The sequence below is a fragment of the Myzus persicae genome, unplaced genomic scaffold (genome assembly GCF_001856785.1).
Source record: "Myzus persicae strain clone G006 unplaced genomic scaffold, MPER_G0061.0, whole genome shotgun sequence".
NCBI lineage: Eukaryota > Metazoa > Arthropoda > Insecta > Hemiptera > Aphididae > Myzus > Myzus persicae.
The window spans coordinates 570376-586818 of NW_019104455.1; the positions used below are offsets into that span (position 1 = coordinate 570376).

The following is a 16443-nucleotide window of genomic DNA, read 5'->3' on the forward strand; positions in this document are numbered from 1 at the left end:
TAGAGTATTGATTATTGTACTAAAATTTGTAAATACAGAATTTAAAGCATCCGTGCGACAATTCCATCTTGTTTCACAAAGACTTTTGAGACTCACTGATTTACTTGTACAAGCAGTTTCTGACTGTATGGTTTCAAAAATAGCATTGCGTTTTGATGAATTTATATATATATATATATTATATATTCTGTGCGCACAGCACGATTTAAGATCTTAAATGACTTTTAACGTGATGCATAGTAATAAATAATAATGTACTATGGCATTCAACATTTTAAAGTTTAATGTTCCGCATGAGTGTATGACTGTTATAATAGGTATAGGCACCTATACCCATTTTCAAACGTTGGCGAATGCTATAGCAGTCAATAGTCATACCCATCAATGTGCATGTTACAAATATCTTAACATTTACTTGATAACGTTCCATGAGCTTCAATGGTTTTAATTGTACATTACTGTAGATATATTATATTATTATAGTCATTAGTCAGCACAATTTTCACTTGTGCACATCGGAATATACAAGATTTTTCAATTGTGGTGTGTGGGGGGGGGGGGGGCTTAATATTTAACAGTTACAATTTTTATTTAATTTTGTCCAGTCTAATAATTTCAGACGTTAAAGACATTTAACTGAAGTATTTGAAAGAGTTTGTACAGATTTGGATCTAATAGGCACTTTTGGTACGTCAAAATTGAAAATGATCAGTAGGTACTTATCTGAGTTTTAAAATAAAAGAGAAAAAAAAATTAAAATTTGTTAGGATTTTAATGTTACCTCTAGGTTTTATTAAAAAATTGTTTAGTAACCGTGCGGTGAAGTTAGATCGTCTTCAATTAGATTTTTGATTTATTTTACTTTTTTCTAAAAACATAAAAAAAAAAGAGTTTAAAAACTGAATACAAGGTTCCTCATAAGTTTTTAATACATCTATTTAAAAACATTAACGACATATGTTCACCAAAATATTTTAAGACAATGGACCTAATAATGTGCAAAACCTAATAAAAGTTCTAACATAGTACACAGTACCAAGTTATTCAATTTGCTGCTGCACATTTCATATTTGCTATTGCACATAGACATATCGTGTGCACGTTACTGCATACAATTTTTGGCCCTGCTTTTATAACATCTACATAGGCAACATAGACGTGCACGTGCTCATGGGTGTGGTTTATAGGAAGACTATAGCTACACCTGAGGCTGAGAATTTTTTTAGGTAGGTACCCGATGCTCTGGTAAAAAGAGCCAATGACTCACTTTTTTGGAAAATCAGAAAACATTTTTATCAACTTGATCTTAAAAATTGAAGTGCCTGGCACTATACCTATGTTTTGAAAGTCTGTTTTATTTTATTTTTTACAAATGACGGGGGTTTTGTAATAGTTTTTAGAATAATATTACTGTAGTGTTTCAAAAAAACCATTCAGGTAACATAAAACTGAATACAGTTAGGTACATAATGTTTTATACAATGTTCTAAACAACATACCAATAGGCATTTCTCGAATGTATTTAGAATTCGTGTGGAAGTTCCAAAGGAATATTCCATAGTTCCTACTTCCTAGGGAATGGTTTTTTACATAACTGTAACGGTTTTTCGCACAGTGGGAGAGTACGCTTATCTATATTCGATAATGAATCTGAAGGGTAACCAAAATAAGGCTGTATGACATAAGCGCTTAAGGTACAAAAATGACCTATCATTTGCGCCAAAATTAATATTTTATATAAGTATTAAGTAGGTAGTTATTTAAAAATTTCTTTATCTTATAAAAATTATATTTTATTTATATTATTATATTGATAGTAAATTATAATATAGGTAGGTACATGCACATCAATATTTAATACATTTAATAAATTGGTTGATTTTTTATAAAAATAAAATGTCGATGATAAATTATAATATACATGCACATCAATATTTAATATACATTTAATACATTGGTTGATTTTTTAATCCCACTTTTCAATAATTTATTTATTTTTCTAATCAATAGTTCTAAATGTAATATCTGTTATTCAATTTTTGGCGTTTTTGTACGATACGACTTTTTTTTTCTTATCTGATTTTGGCACTTGTGTCTTCCACCGCAAAATAAATATGTATGTATTATGTATAGAATGTAGGTATTTAGATACTACCAAGTACCAATTTTAACTAATCATAATTTTGTACTGTTATAGAACTAGGTATGCACGTGATAGCAGTATAATTATATAGGATCGTGAGTAGGTACTTTTAGAAAGAATTATTTGTTACCAAATCTACTACAGCCATAATAATTATATTTAAGATCTGTTGTACTATAGTATCAATATATATCGTTTTAAACTTGTAAATATCTAAAATATTATTTATAGTCTATAGATGTATAACACATTCGACACACAAGGAATATCGTCTAAAATCGTCTAATTTTTAAAATTATAATGGCTAAATTATATAAACATTTATTATTTAATAATATTTATATCAACATTAATATTATGTACTAAACGTCTACACATGAACAATTTATTAATGTTAAAATTAATTCTAATTGTGTTGTGCATATTTTGTGTATGTAAGATTACAGTGGTTAGTGAGAAGTATATGGATCACGACTGGTGTCTAGAGTCTGGTGATCAGGTGATCTTAAGTCTTAACTCAGTAGCGGTTTGTGAGAGTAAAGGCGGGTTTCCACTTTCCACTATACACGTTCGGTTAAATCCTTTGCTATGATTGGTTGGTTATGTTAGGTTACCACACGATTAACCACGTTACCATGTAGTTGGACATAGCAGAACATTTTTGTTTACACTGCACACGCTTATTGCGTTTAGTGGAAACCCGGCTGAGACAAATGCCTCACAGATAAATTTTGGCAGTAGGTAGGTCGTAGTGGGTAGGTTATGTGAAAGTAAGTAATTGGGTATTTACTATTTTGTTGTTATATACTATTATTATAGTTTAATTTAGAATTTAGTTATTATATCATTCGGTATATTGATGTGTATAGATATACATCTAATTCTACTACTTCTAAGATTATGAAAATAAAAGTATTGGTTTCTATTAAAAATTAAAATATAGTGAGATAATGGATTCACGGAAAAATGAAGATGTAACAACTAAAAGTTAAAATTAAGATTACTTTCATATTAATATTATTTGCAATGCCGAGTCCCGCCTAATAAAGATGTGGAGCAATATAGTTGTAGATAGGTGGTTTACTGGGGTCATGATATAAACAACATGCGGTATGATCGCAAAAGTTCAGGTTTGATTAAGTATTTAAGTTCGCGCAGCACGTCACTTGCTTACCAAATCATATTTACACCATGATTGTCATTAAATTATAATTACTATACACTACTTCACGACACTTGCTTACCGAAGGATCTGACCATCAAATAGTTACTTTAATCATACCTTATTGTATATACGTAATATTATGGGCTCTGTGGAAGTCTAACACAAATCGCTCACTGATGGTACCTAATATTTATAGTTATAAATTATAATTGGCCATAGATACCTGCACTACAGTCTTGCGGAGTTCGCAATACTAGGGTTATCTACATGCTGCAACCTACTTACTACTAATTATTATTTATTACAACTTGTAAGTCAATAAAATAATTGTACTACTATTATTTTATCTAAAGCAGCTGTTTGTAGTTTCGAGTTTCCTCTGTTTCATACAATTATCTGCTAAAACATTTTTATACCTAGTCATATAAGAATGAATTGACTTTGTAGGATTTCATAATATTATAATAATTATTTTGAATTGTATGTGTAGTCAGTAGCCTCTATATTATTATATAATATTATATAATAATGTACCTACTGTATCACCCTCTGCATATTATTGCACGGACACGCGGTCGCAATACAAGAATACAATGGTAGTTATAACAATGTCATACAAAGAGGATGGATCGGTTGTTATACAATATACATGTACTTATTATCATTATTATTATTATTATTATTATTTGCAGGTACCTATGGCCACCTAGGTTTTATTATTATCATTCACGTTTACCAATAACAGCTCTAGGCCGCGATGTGCACAGTATAGGACCAGTCGAAATTCTAATATAATTTATATGCGATTGCCGATTCGCCGCCACAATTCGATTAACTAGGCCCCAGGTCGGGAATATTCATTGCTACACACATAGATACCTACATACAATATAATATGTATCTATTGAAATTTGTTTTATAACTAACCGTAATACACTACATTTAAATGAATTGACGACCTATGCGGGGTCGTTAACCTTATAAAAAACGTTTGTAGATAGGTACTACTCAGTACTTACAAATAACCAGTAGTTTTTACCATTTTACAGTTCAGGACGATGTATGGAATAAAATTTATTGTTTGTTATATAATAAAAATAAAATTATTTTATTATACTACAAATGTACACTATGTGGCAATTATGAACATTTAATACGAAGCTTCATTATTTTAATGTAGTAGGTAAGCTAGGTATAAATCAATATTTTTTTATTGAAATGCAAATTAGGTATGAAATGATCCATATACATTTTTATTTAATTGTATAGATACAGCTTCTTCATATACAGATTTAAGGAATCGGTATATTGTATATTATTTTCAATAAATATACGACTAAATACGTAAATTAATGATATGATGCTGGTATTATGTTTTTATGGCTTATTCCTGGCCTGATATGGTGTGATGTCTGGTCGATTCGCTATCAAATGCACTACAATATTATATAAATAAAAATCGATATTGAACATATAATTTATAAACTGGTATTTTTGAAAATAATAAATGGCAATATTCACCAAAAATCGTACGTAATCGTGTTGTTTTTGAGGTCATTTTGACAATCCATTGTTTGATCGAAATCGAACGGTATTGTGTTCCTAAAAAAGTAAAACTTACTTTACCGGTGTCCTTAGACAGTGGTACTCTATCTCTTATTTCTAGGAGCTTGACGTGTTCTCTGACAGTCTGACTCCGATCAAGCCAATAATTTAACTCAAACAGTTTAATAGGTAGTTAATATAGTTCTTATATCATTCTGGTATTTATTATTTAATTTTCAAGAACTGTTCAATGGTTAAACATTTCGTTGACAAATGTCTAAGTAACCACATTTAATTGTTAAACAAACCCAATTGAAGTCAAGTGAATACATAATTTATTAGTTCGTGTGGTTTAAATAAGGAGCATCAAGGAAGAATATTGTATGGATTTTCCATCATACCTTTAAGAAATATCTTCTTATATTTAATTTTATATTAAAGGTCTAAACCTAGTTTGATATGAACCGATAAATGTTGATTTATTATACACATGTATCATAAATATATAAATGTGTTAGATGTAGAACTAAGGGAAAAAATCTCTCATTCACTTTATAGTAACATTTATGGAAATGTACATTGTATTGTTTGATTCACCCACTCACGTATTCTATCACTATCCAAAGCCGCATTTACCAGTGCCAGCTGCACTTAGAGTGAGTCAGATATCAAATATGCCGAACGCTGCTGAGATCAGTGATCAACGACTTGAGTCATACAATTGTAAGGACACAAACGTCTATAAGTCAAGCACATGTACTTAGACCAATTGTATACGGACGTGTAGTTAGTAGTACCAGTATATAGTTGCGGCAGCATCATGCTTTCAATATTAAATCGCTGTACCTATATTAAAATACCCCGTAAAGAAATTACAATATACAAATAAAATCTCAAACAAAGATTGACTTTAATAAAGTGTAAAAATATACCACGTGATTTTCTTAATTTAAGACTGCAATTGTTTCAATTATTATTATTATTGTTCATTTTTTCTACCGCTATTTTGTCAAAAAGTTCAATGCCCTCGAAATACCTATACATATAATATGTTTTGTTGATTTTTTCAACAACTTAAGCAATCACTTATGAAAATTGTTTTGTAGGTAGCTACCTAGATATTATGATATTTTATTATATATTATATATTGAATATTGATAGTGGTAAGTACTATCAATTCTAAATTACTAATCACAAACTCCCGATTAAACACCTACCTTTACAGTTTGTTCATTTTATACTTTAAATTCAATAGTTTTTCAAAATATTATATTTTATATTGTTTTTGTCTGCATCATGCTGACCAAATATTTTTGTCCAAAATATCTTAAAACTTTTAATAAATACAGAAATATTTTTGAAAATAAAATGTTCCATATAGTTGATGGATCACATATTGAGAACAATGAGAACTGATTTTTTTCAGTTATCGGGATGGAATACCGTATATCTAAATAGAAAATAGTAAATGCTGTAGTACCTTATGGTTTCTACTTTCTATAAAATGTGTTGAAGTATTGTTATTAATTTTAGTACAAGTACCTGAATTCATGTCTTATACGCTAAAGATTAATACTGTCTTGCTTTGTACTATAAACTTAAATTATTTTATGAATTTAAAAATAATACGTAAATCTAAACAGTTTATGACGTAAGGTATTTTTTAATAATAAAAATGAATCATTTCAATGTAAATCAAAATTTTTTTTATGAAATATGGCTTTTCATTTTTATAATTTTGGCAAAATATGAAATTAAAGGCAATTATTTCTGGGATAAAACTACAATGGTGGAAAAGAGAAAAGTGAGTTTGAAATGTTTTATGGGAAACAGACAAGTAGACAACAGTATTAAATTAATTATACCAACAAAGCAGAACACATACATTATACAGTATACACCGTACACGTACGTCGTACATGTATAGATTCACAATACGTTCACTTAATATAGTAGTGACTAATGAATCTAATTTTACACATTGCGATTTGATATAAATAGTGTGTAATGTTTAAAATCGAATATCTATTATAGGTAGTACCTGAACCTATACAACTAAATCATTTTAGTCATTTATAAAAAGTCTGTAAGCCAGAGAGCATTTAATGCAATTATATAACTATGTGCGACGGCAGATAAAATAAAGACGATAAAGATTCTATACAAATGCATTATATTTATAACTATATCATATCATACTATTTAGTAACTCAGTACACCTATAATACCATTATTACAATTAGATACTTGTAACTACCTCAGGCCTCAGTGGCTCTCAAAGGTTTTTGCTGGGGATGTGGGCTGCAGATAATTTATTATGAAGGAGAGATTTAACTAGGATCTTTTATTCTTCCATAAGTTTTTTAATTTGGTATGATAATGCCATGGGTATATTTTATTTTAGGCTATACAATATAGTAGCAATATTCATTCAAATAACAATTTTCTTACAGTCCACTGAAAGTCTGAAAGTATTTTTAAATATTCTTGAAATTTCGAGGGTTTTACGGATCCTCCAGCCCCGCTGGTTACGCCACTACATTGAATAAATATACCACTGACCTGATTATAACGTAACTATACTATCTTTCGAACTTACACTGTAATACAACATATTTATCGTTACGTATTATATGGGTTTTTTAAAAATAATATTACTTTTTTTGTTCTTCCTTGTACGTATTTTAATTATTTCGCGTGTCCTCATTTCAACATTAAAATTCAAAATTACACAATACACAAACCCAACAAAAATATCCCAAGTATTATATAAATTAAAAATTGTTAACGTGGACAAAAGATGTAAAAACTTTTTGAATAATTCTACGGTTTAGTTTCACATTGAGTGGAATGCACATATTATATCCTATAAATATACACGGATGGTCGTATGTATTCGATTATATTGTTACACGACGATTTTATAATCCTCGAAAAATATGTTAAGGTTAAATAATTAGGTATGTAGCTCAGATACGTTGTGTCGTATACAGAAACATTTTCGTTTCCCGTTAGGCTTTTTAAACCTCCCAAAATTATTACACTTATTATGTTTCCTGTATACTGTTTAATAAATATTTATACCATCGAGGTGATTATGTGAATGAATTTTCAGTAAAGTATATACAAAATAGAAATAACTTCCTATTTAATCGGGGTGAGACATATCCTCCCACCCTAGAAATAAATAAATATTATCTACTTACCTTTACCTACCGTTAGCTGCACGATTATCGGTAGTTTTATGAACGTTTACGTATATAAATATACAATGGGCTAACTGTAAATGTGGGTTTAAAACCTATCCCATAAATCGTTTAGTCTTTATTGATGACGGCCTATAATATGTATTATATTATAATAACCTAACCTAGGGAAACTTTATATTTGTTACAATTTAATGAACATAAGTGAAATATTTTACTTGAGAACGTGTGAAAAATTTTGAATACCTAGTTATTAAATTTAATTAATGAGATATTTGTTATACTCGTATTTTTCTATACTAGAATTTAGAAACGATTGAGAATGTGGAATGCAGTATAAAATTATTTATTAAGACAATAAAATATTTAAAAGTATTATTCTTTTTTAAATACATAGCTTAGATATATATTTTGCTAGAACTGGTAATTATTAAAGCCATAATGCAATTTATAAATCATTTTAAATGTATCATAAAATTTTTAAAATATAAATATTTACAATAGATACTTAATTAAGTACTTTAAAATTAAGCAATAAAATACGTATGTTTAATTTCTTTCGTTTCCTACTATAATTTTAGAATGAAGTAGTTTTGAAGGAAATTATAAAAAAACAACTTATTTAATTTTTTATTCATAATATGCATTAATTTAATTTATCATAATATATTAACAATTAGGTTTTAGTTTAATAAACAAATATAGATAATTATTTCAAGGTAGTTCATAGTAAAACGATACAAATATACTTTATTTTGAGTGAAATAAATAGCTAAATAAATATCTTGACTAAAGTTGATGTCTTATCACATTCAATTTAAGAGCAATTACTGTCTATTTTAAAGTATACTTCCGAGTGAAGAGTGTCGCATTTCAAACGTAAAGCATACTAATCAAATTTTATTAACAATGTTTGACATTTTGTTAATGTAAATAAAATTTAAATATTTGATATGGTTTTAAGTTTTAATTAAGTTATGGTTTTCTGATAATTACTAAATATCTATGAGATAATAAATTTAAAGTGGGGTAATGACTTAAAATGTGTGGTACTGTGGTAGTTTATTATTTTCTCATCAATGACAAAAGCACTATAGGTATAAAATAATTGAAAGTTTGCTTAGGAAAATGTTAAATATTTATTTATGATAAAATTAATGAACAAACGGTACATTTTTATTTAATGTTTTGGTACATATAGTAGGTACCTATATAATAACGTCCATACTAATATACTATAGTATTATATCTACCTAATAATAGGTACTATTTGTTAAAATAATCATCTTTTTTATAGCCATAATATTTTGAATTGAAATATTTGCTCAATTTTGTGATACTACATCATATGGTATTGACATGTTATGTAAAATATTTATTAAATTGATAAAACTAAGTTTCAATTTTTCTTTTAGTTTTATGTAACTCATATTGCGCGTGCTGTTACAAATTTTGCATTAAAAATAATGAAAAAAAGTAAAAAAAAAAATAATTTCGTAAAAAATACTATAGTAGTAAGTATTTTGGTAAATGTTATAAGTTATAATATTCATATGCACTATAGTCTTTATATGTTTTACGGATATAACTCAGTTTTATCATAAAAGTTCATACACTATTTAACGTTAGTTAATGTTATTGTGGTAAAATAATCTGGGAAAACTTTAATGATGAATTCGTGATTTAAATTATTTTATTATTCAGGAATTAAGTCTAAACAGTTTTGGTGATTAATTCATTGAGATGTAATTTATTATAATTATAAATGTGTTAATTAAAAAAATTTTATGCAAGATTGATTTTTTGGGATAATTATAACTACAATAACCATTATAAAAAGTTTAAATAACGTAGAGATCAGAATAAAATTAAAATCTTAGGGAATCTCAAAATTTTTTTTAAAAATTAATATTAATTAATAACCTTCTATATCATTATTCAAATCAGTATTGAAAGAAATATTACAAATTTATGAAATATTTATTAACACGGAGTTTTCTATAGATCAACACATAGACATTCATGCATATGTGAATAGCTACAACTTACAAATCGTACTTCCATTATTGTAGAACTGTAGACCATATAATTATACTGTGAGGAAAATGAATTTTGTTCTTCTTTCCTATTGTATACTTTATTATGACGTTATTATAACGTTTGATGTTTAAAAATAAAAATATTTATTATTTCCTATAAGACTAAACAAATTATAATTGTTTTTATTTTTTAATTATTCTTAGTTTTTTTTGTTGTTATGAACACCATGTAAATTTCTTAAAAAAAAAAATGATTATTGTTTTTAAATTTATCAAAATAAATAATAGGTATGATAATTTATAATTATCAAAATATAACAAAATATTGGAAAATAAGCTACCAGCTGCAATACTATACTATTTATTTCATATAAATTAATTATTTTCTTACTTAACAATAATTATGAGTCAAAATCAAACTTTGAGGCTATATGGGTCTTATAGTTTTTTCCAATGTTGCTGTTAAGCCCAAATTTGGTTCTTGAAAAAATATTTTACATTGCCATGAGAACTACATTTTTTAAAAGCTCAATCCCTGTATTTAAAAGTTCTAAACCTTAATGCTGATGTTCTACCTATAGCTGTTTATCGAATATTTTGAAGCTTTAATTTTGGATCAAGGTCTAGTATGTGATTAGGCAACCAATGTTACGATTTTACGATGGATAATGTATAATAGTATTATGTTACGTTGTGTTAAAATGAAATGTTTAAATTCAGAAAATAATTTATGAATTTGAATTTAAAATTATTGTTTTTTTATGTATTGATATTAATAACATTACCTACTATAGGCCATCAGTTTTAACTGCATTAGCATACTGTTTACGATATAAGTTTGGCTTAGATTCAGTTGGGATAGAAATAATATTGTTTATTCATCATATTTTGTTCTTTTCAATTAATATTTTTTGGTCAATAGTTAGACATACTTTATTTTGGTCTGGACATTATTTCGTTTCAATTCTAAGACACGTTTGGGTAAAAACACATTATATGGAATGTTGATAAAAGATGGATTAAATTTCTTAGGGTTGTAGTTATTATCTGATTTTTATTTTTCGTTATGAAAAATATGGGTACAAAAGATGTCAAATCATGATGTGCATTATGTTTTTGAAAAAAGTTATGCAGTACCTTTAGGTAGGTAGTTGTATTCAACGCTGGCTTCGGAGAAAAAAAAAGAGAATTGAGTTGTGTTTTTGATGGACAAAATTGTTTATATTATCAATAATTAAACAAAAATAATTAAATATATTATAGACATAGGTATCTGTAATTTAATTTTTTTATTGAGAAAGTATAGTACTTAGTACTTACACATATTTCACAAGTTAGAAATAATAATTTATAATACAAATTATGTATATTGTGCCAAATTAATGTATTCGTTTTTGAATTACAGCAAAATAAGAAAATGGCTATATGAGAAATTTATAGTGAATATCCAATGTTGTAAAAATTACACCTTCAAAAGGTTCATAAAAACTTAATTTGACTTTCGGGTAGAATTTTTTTTTTTGATAAAGGTAGATGAACTTCTAAGGAATCTTGCATTACATTTTCAAATTTTAAATATGAGTAGAAAAATTTTATGAATTTCTATCTTAATATAATTTGCAAATGTTCGTGATTTTTACGTATTTTGTCAAAATATTAAATTCAGACGCCCATAAAAATTAATGTGGACAATTTGTCTCAATTTGTTTTTTAATTTTAACTAACACCAATTTATGAGGAACCTTGTATTATATTTTCAAGGTTAACATTTTTTATAGACATTAATAAAAAAAAACTAATAATAATCGAAAATTTCATATGCCTATAAAAGTTCAACATACGTTTAAATATTTTGAAAATTGTATGTTGTATAGAAAATGCTAACACAAACACCCAGTAATAATTTCATGTATCTGTGGTAATTTTTTTTCGTGTTACATTCAAAAACTGGTTTTAAGTAAAAATTTCTGTTCTTCCTTAATATTTTGTTTGTTTTTCCTGTCGTTTTAAAAACCATTGGGAATTTTAAATTCTGAACTCCCGAATGCACTAACTAGATTCACTTTTCTACCAGAAAAAGTCACTGTTGAAGAAAATCAAAGCACTTTTATAATTTATTGCCCTAAACGGCCTAAACAGTGATGAAAGACACAAAAATTAAATTAAATAAATAAAAAAATAAAAAAACAAACATCATTGTAAAATCAATACATTCATCGCTCTGTTCGGGATTTAAATGAACACATAATTTATGATTTGAAATATCCAAACGAGTTGAATAATTCCCGGTGATACAATAACTGTATAACATACAACCCAAAACCGAGAAAAAATATAATCTTAAATATTATTAATAACGGAAATGATAGAAATGCCCAAACGTATATTATATGCAGCTAGCAAGCGGTATCTTCGGTCGGTAACCCATTAAGTACAAAAATAAGCTTAAACGACGTTCTAGTAACACCGTCAAAAATGATTTTTTTTCGTGAAAGGGTGTGATTTAAGTACAGAAATAAATAAAATATAAGACTACGGTTATCTTAAATCACGGTTTTTTACCGAGACGACCGTCCAATGAAAACGAGTACACCTCTCGAGTCTTGGGAGTCATCGGGGAAACAGTGGTAAGCCACAGCTAAGGATACAAAACGAAGGCAGCGCGTGACCAGTCTGGTATTCAGTATCTTCTTGCGCGTCGGCCAACTCACACGCGCGCCGCGTGTCAACCACCAGCGAGTGTACACCAATTGCACGTGCTTCGCCGAATCGTGTTCAATAATTTTATTTTTGTATAGTCGTAATTTTATGTGTCACTGGTTTATGAATTTTTTATTTAACTTTTTTTTTAAAATACATGAATAAGAAAACGCAGGACAAGAGGCGAAGTTGTCGATTGACGAAACATAATATATGCTCATAGTATTATCCACTTCAGACAATTTATTACATATTTAACCGTAAGTTTCAGGAACCGTACTACTATTTTTGTAATACTTTAATAAAATCAATAATTAATGCACTCTGAATCATGAACAGTTATACCGGGTTGTTCAATTATTTCAAAGTTGACCTAACTTAATAAAATGTAATTAACATTTTCATTAAATTAATTCGAACTAAAAAAAAACGATCGTGTTGAAGAACCTCTGTCATCATTAGATTGTTAAGAAATACATGTATCGTTTTATTCGTCAATAATTATTTCATTCGTTGTTTGAATTTTGTTTTGTTTTTGAAAATTACTTTTGTAAACGTTTTACCGGCAAAATTAGAGCGTGACTGAGCACAATCTTGCGTTGGGTGGCGATTAGCTGATGGTGACTCTTTCTTTTTAAAAATATTTTATTTTCACTGCTAAAAATTCAAATTTAATATCTATATGATTATAACGGACCATTTTGTTTTTTTATTCATTATATTGTTAGTTTTAAATGAAATAAATAAATTCTACTGACTTATACAAATTACCTCATTATTTGAGGGTTCAGAGGTATGTCGTAAATACAAAAATGTAGTTATAACATAATATCTACATAGCTTACAGAATCGATAAATTGCGTCCCTCGGGCTTAGTCATATAGTATGTAAATTGCAACCTGTGTAATTTTAAAACATACGTAAATTGAGTTCTGGCCTTCTGGTTACATTCGAAATGTACTTAAATCGCAGCCCGGGATATTCTGATTTCTGGTCGACTGTACACTTTAAAGATTAGGAATAATCTTCTAACTTCCAAACAGTCCTTCTACTGAAGTAAAAAGATGTAGATATAATCTTGGTCAAAGTTATAACAGGGAAATACAGTAACTTGGCTTATGTAATGCTTATAAAAAAAATTACAATAACGATATAAGTATTTTTATAGTATTATTTAAACTCCCTTTAAGTTTTGATATGGTGGAAGCTTGTTTAGTTTACGGTATAATAGCATTGCAACCACATTATTATAGGATAATACAATTTACTAACTGTGTAAATAAAATTTTGAAACTTATTTAACAATAACGATGCAGAATATGTAATTAAATTTAGTAACGAAGGGAGTTCTTTTGAAATAAAAACTTAACCTTGTATTTTAACTAAAAACATAAATAATTTATAGAATTTTGTACTAATTTAAGCTTTAAGTGCATAATAAAATAACAATTTATAAAATAAAATTATCTTTACATAAGATGTATTGTTATTTGTGATCAATTTAATTGAACACTATTCAATTATATAATATTAACTATATTTTTGTTGTGAAATCCAGTTTTTAGAAAACTTAAATTTTAACTAAGTATATTTTTTATTTATAATAATAATGTGATAAATGAAATATGCCTTAAAGTTTAAAATATACCTAATCATATTTTCTTTATGCCAGTATAGTTGATTGAATAACACAAATGTATTCTTTACATTTTATTTTGCTATTTTGTTTATTCTCTCAGTAAATCGGTAGTAATGATATGATATACTATATTCCTTTTGAATTCTTTAATTCGTTAAATTGTATATTTATGACTTTTTTCTATTAAAAAATATATATTCTTTGGTACCGGTCGTCAACCTCCTCCGTGTATTGTCACTGCGTTTAAGTCTCTCTCGGGGTTACATTATGTATGAACGGATTACCTACCTACAGTGTATTGTACTGTATATTTATTAAAATTGAATTGTGCGCCGAATTGATTTGCTAGTCCCTTAAGCGTTACAAAGTTAAATTACTTATGGTAACTAATATAATTCGGTAAAACGACCCAAATATTTATAGGTACGTTTTGACGAATGAAGGTCAAAGTATATTGTTACATAGCATATTTTATGGTACATATTATAAATATTACCGATACTTCGAAATATATAATAGCCAAGATGATTAGTCATTTACAATTATAAAAAATTCGTTGGATAACAAATTAATAGCTATAACTATTTACACGTATAAAATATAATTTAATAATACATTTTATAATTCGAGTCGTAACTTTATAATAATAAATTATAAGAATTATGTATTTAGTTATTGGGTACCTAATAATACTTGTGGATTCAGTTCAGTATGGTTAATATCGAGCACTTTTTTTTTTAACTTGACAACTACCAGCGTGTTTGTATATGTACGTGTGTGTTCGTATGTGCAAAAGGTATGAGTATAATGTTCTTGACAATACTCGCATTGGCCGGAGGTCGTCCTATAAATCAAGAGACATTCATGATGGCACCGAGAAGAAGCCGGTCCACTAAGAGATTTTAAGAATAGAAAATATAATACCGAACGTCTGGGGGAGGGGGTGGCAAGGGGAGAGAAATACGGTCTGGACATTGTTCTCGCTGTAGGTCGGGGGATAAATGAACTCACGAATCGATGTGTGCTCTGGAGACATTATGTTGTTATTTTTTTGTTCTCAGATTTTATATCCTTGTCCTTATTTTTGCCCGAACAACAATAGGAGAACCATACTGCACCAATATAGCCCTTAAAGAAATATTATTGTAAATTATTATTTTTGTGATATTTCACAATGTCATTTCCGGATACTTGGGTTAACAATACAATATAGTATCTAGAAAAAATCAAATTCAAGTTGGTTCAAAATATAATAATAATTTCAATAGATCTTAGTGAATATTGACATTTTCTTGGTAAGGACATCGGACTGTTCTTTGCAGATTATTGTGTGTACCTTCTATACGCGATTGGACCCTACCAATAATGCGTATGTATCCAAAATTAATATTATATTCAATACAATTTATTTTTGCGATTCTCTAAATCTAAAACCTGTTTGTTGTCCAACACTTACATTTCTGTGATTAATTCCTAAAATAATTAATATTTTTTATGTACACTGCGTATAATAATAATATAATATAATTTCACCGCATATAATTTTTGAAATAATTTTAGAATAAGAATTTACCAAGTGAAATGTATTTATTAAATTGTTCGAAGTGATTTTTAACAAATAACTGTATCCAAACAAAATTATGTTAAAAAATAAACCTAAATATTTAAAAATATTAAAGTAAAAAAATAATCGAATTCGTATATGGTAATTAATTTAATAATAATAGGCATGGAGTAATTTTCTACAACACTAATTTAAATTCAAATTTTGTATAACGACATTCATTTGGTAGATATTTGTAAGTTAATAGGTGTACTTACATGTTTCCGAGAACAAAATTATCATTAAAAATTTGCAATTTAGTAATGTCTTTTATTTTACTTCGGTATAATATTGTTTTTTATGTTTGTACCATTCTATATGAGTTTTGTTTTATTTTTTACAAACATTTATTGTTTATTGTTGAGTCGCCTATATTAATTTATTATAGGAAGGTACACAGTC

The 16443-nt window shown here is 27.5% G+C and overlaps 1 protein-coding gene across 1 annotated transcript in view; it reads left to right on the forward strand.

Moving 5' to 3' along the window:
* Positions 1–12766: 12766 nt before the first annotated feature.
* LOC111042281 overlaps positions 12767–16443 on the forward strand; it is a 72430-nt gene continuing 68753 nt past the window's right edge. The window contains exon 1 of the mRNA XM_022326829.1: positions 12767–13059. The gene's annotated coding sequence lies outside the window, so the exon portion shown is untranslated. The remainder of the gene's footprint in view (positions 13060–16443) is intronic.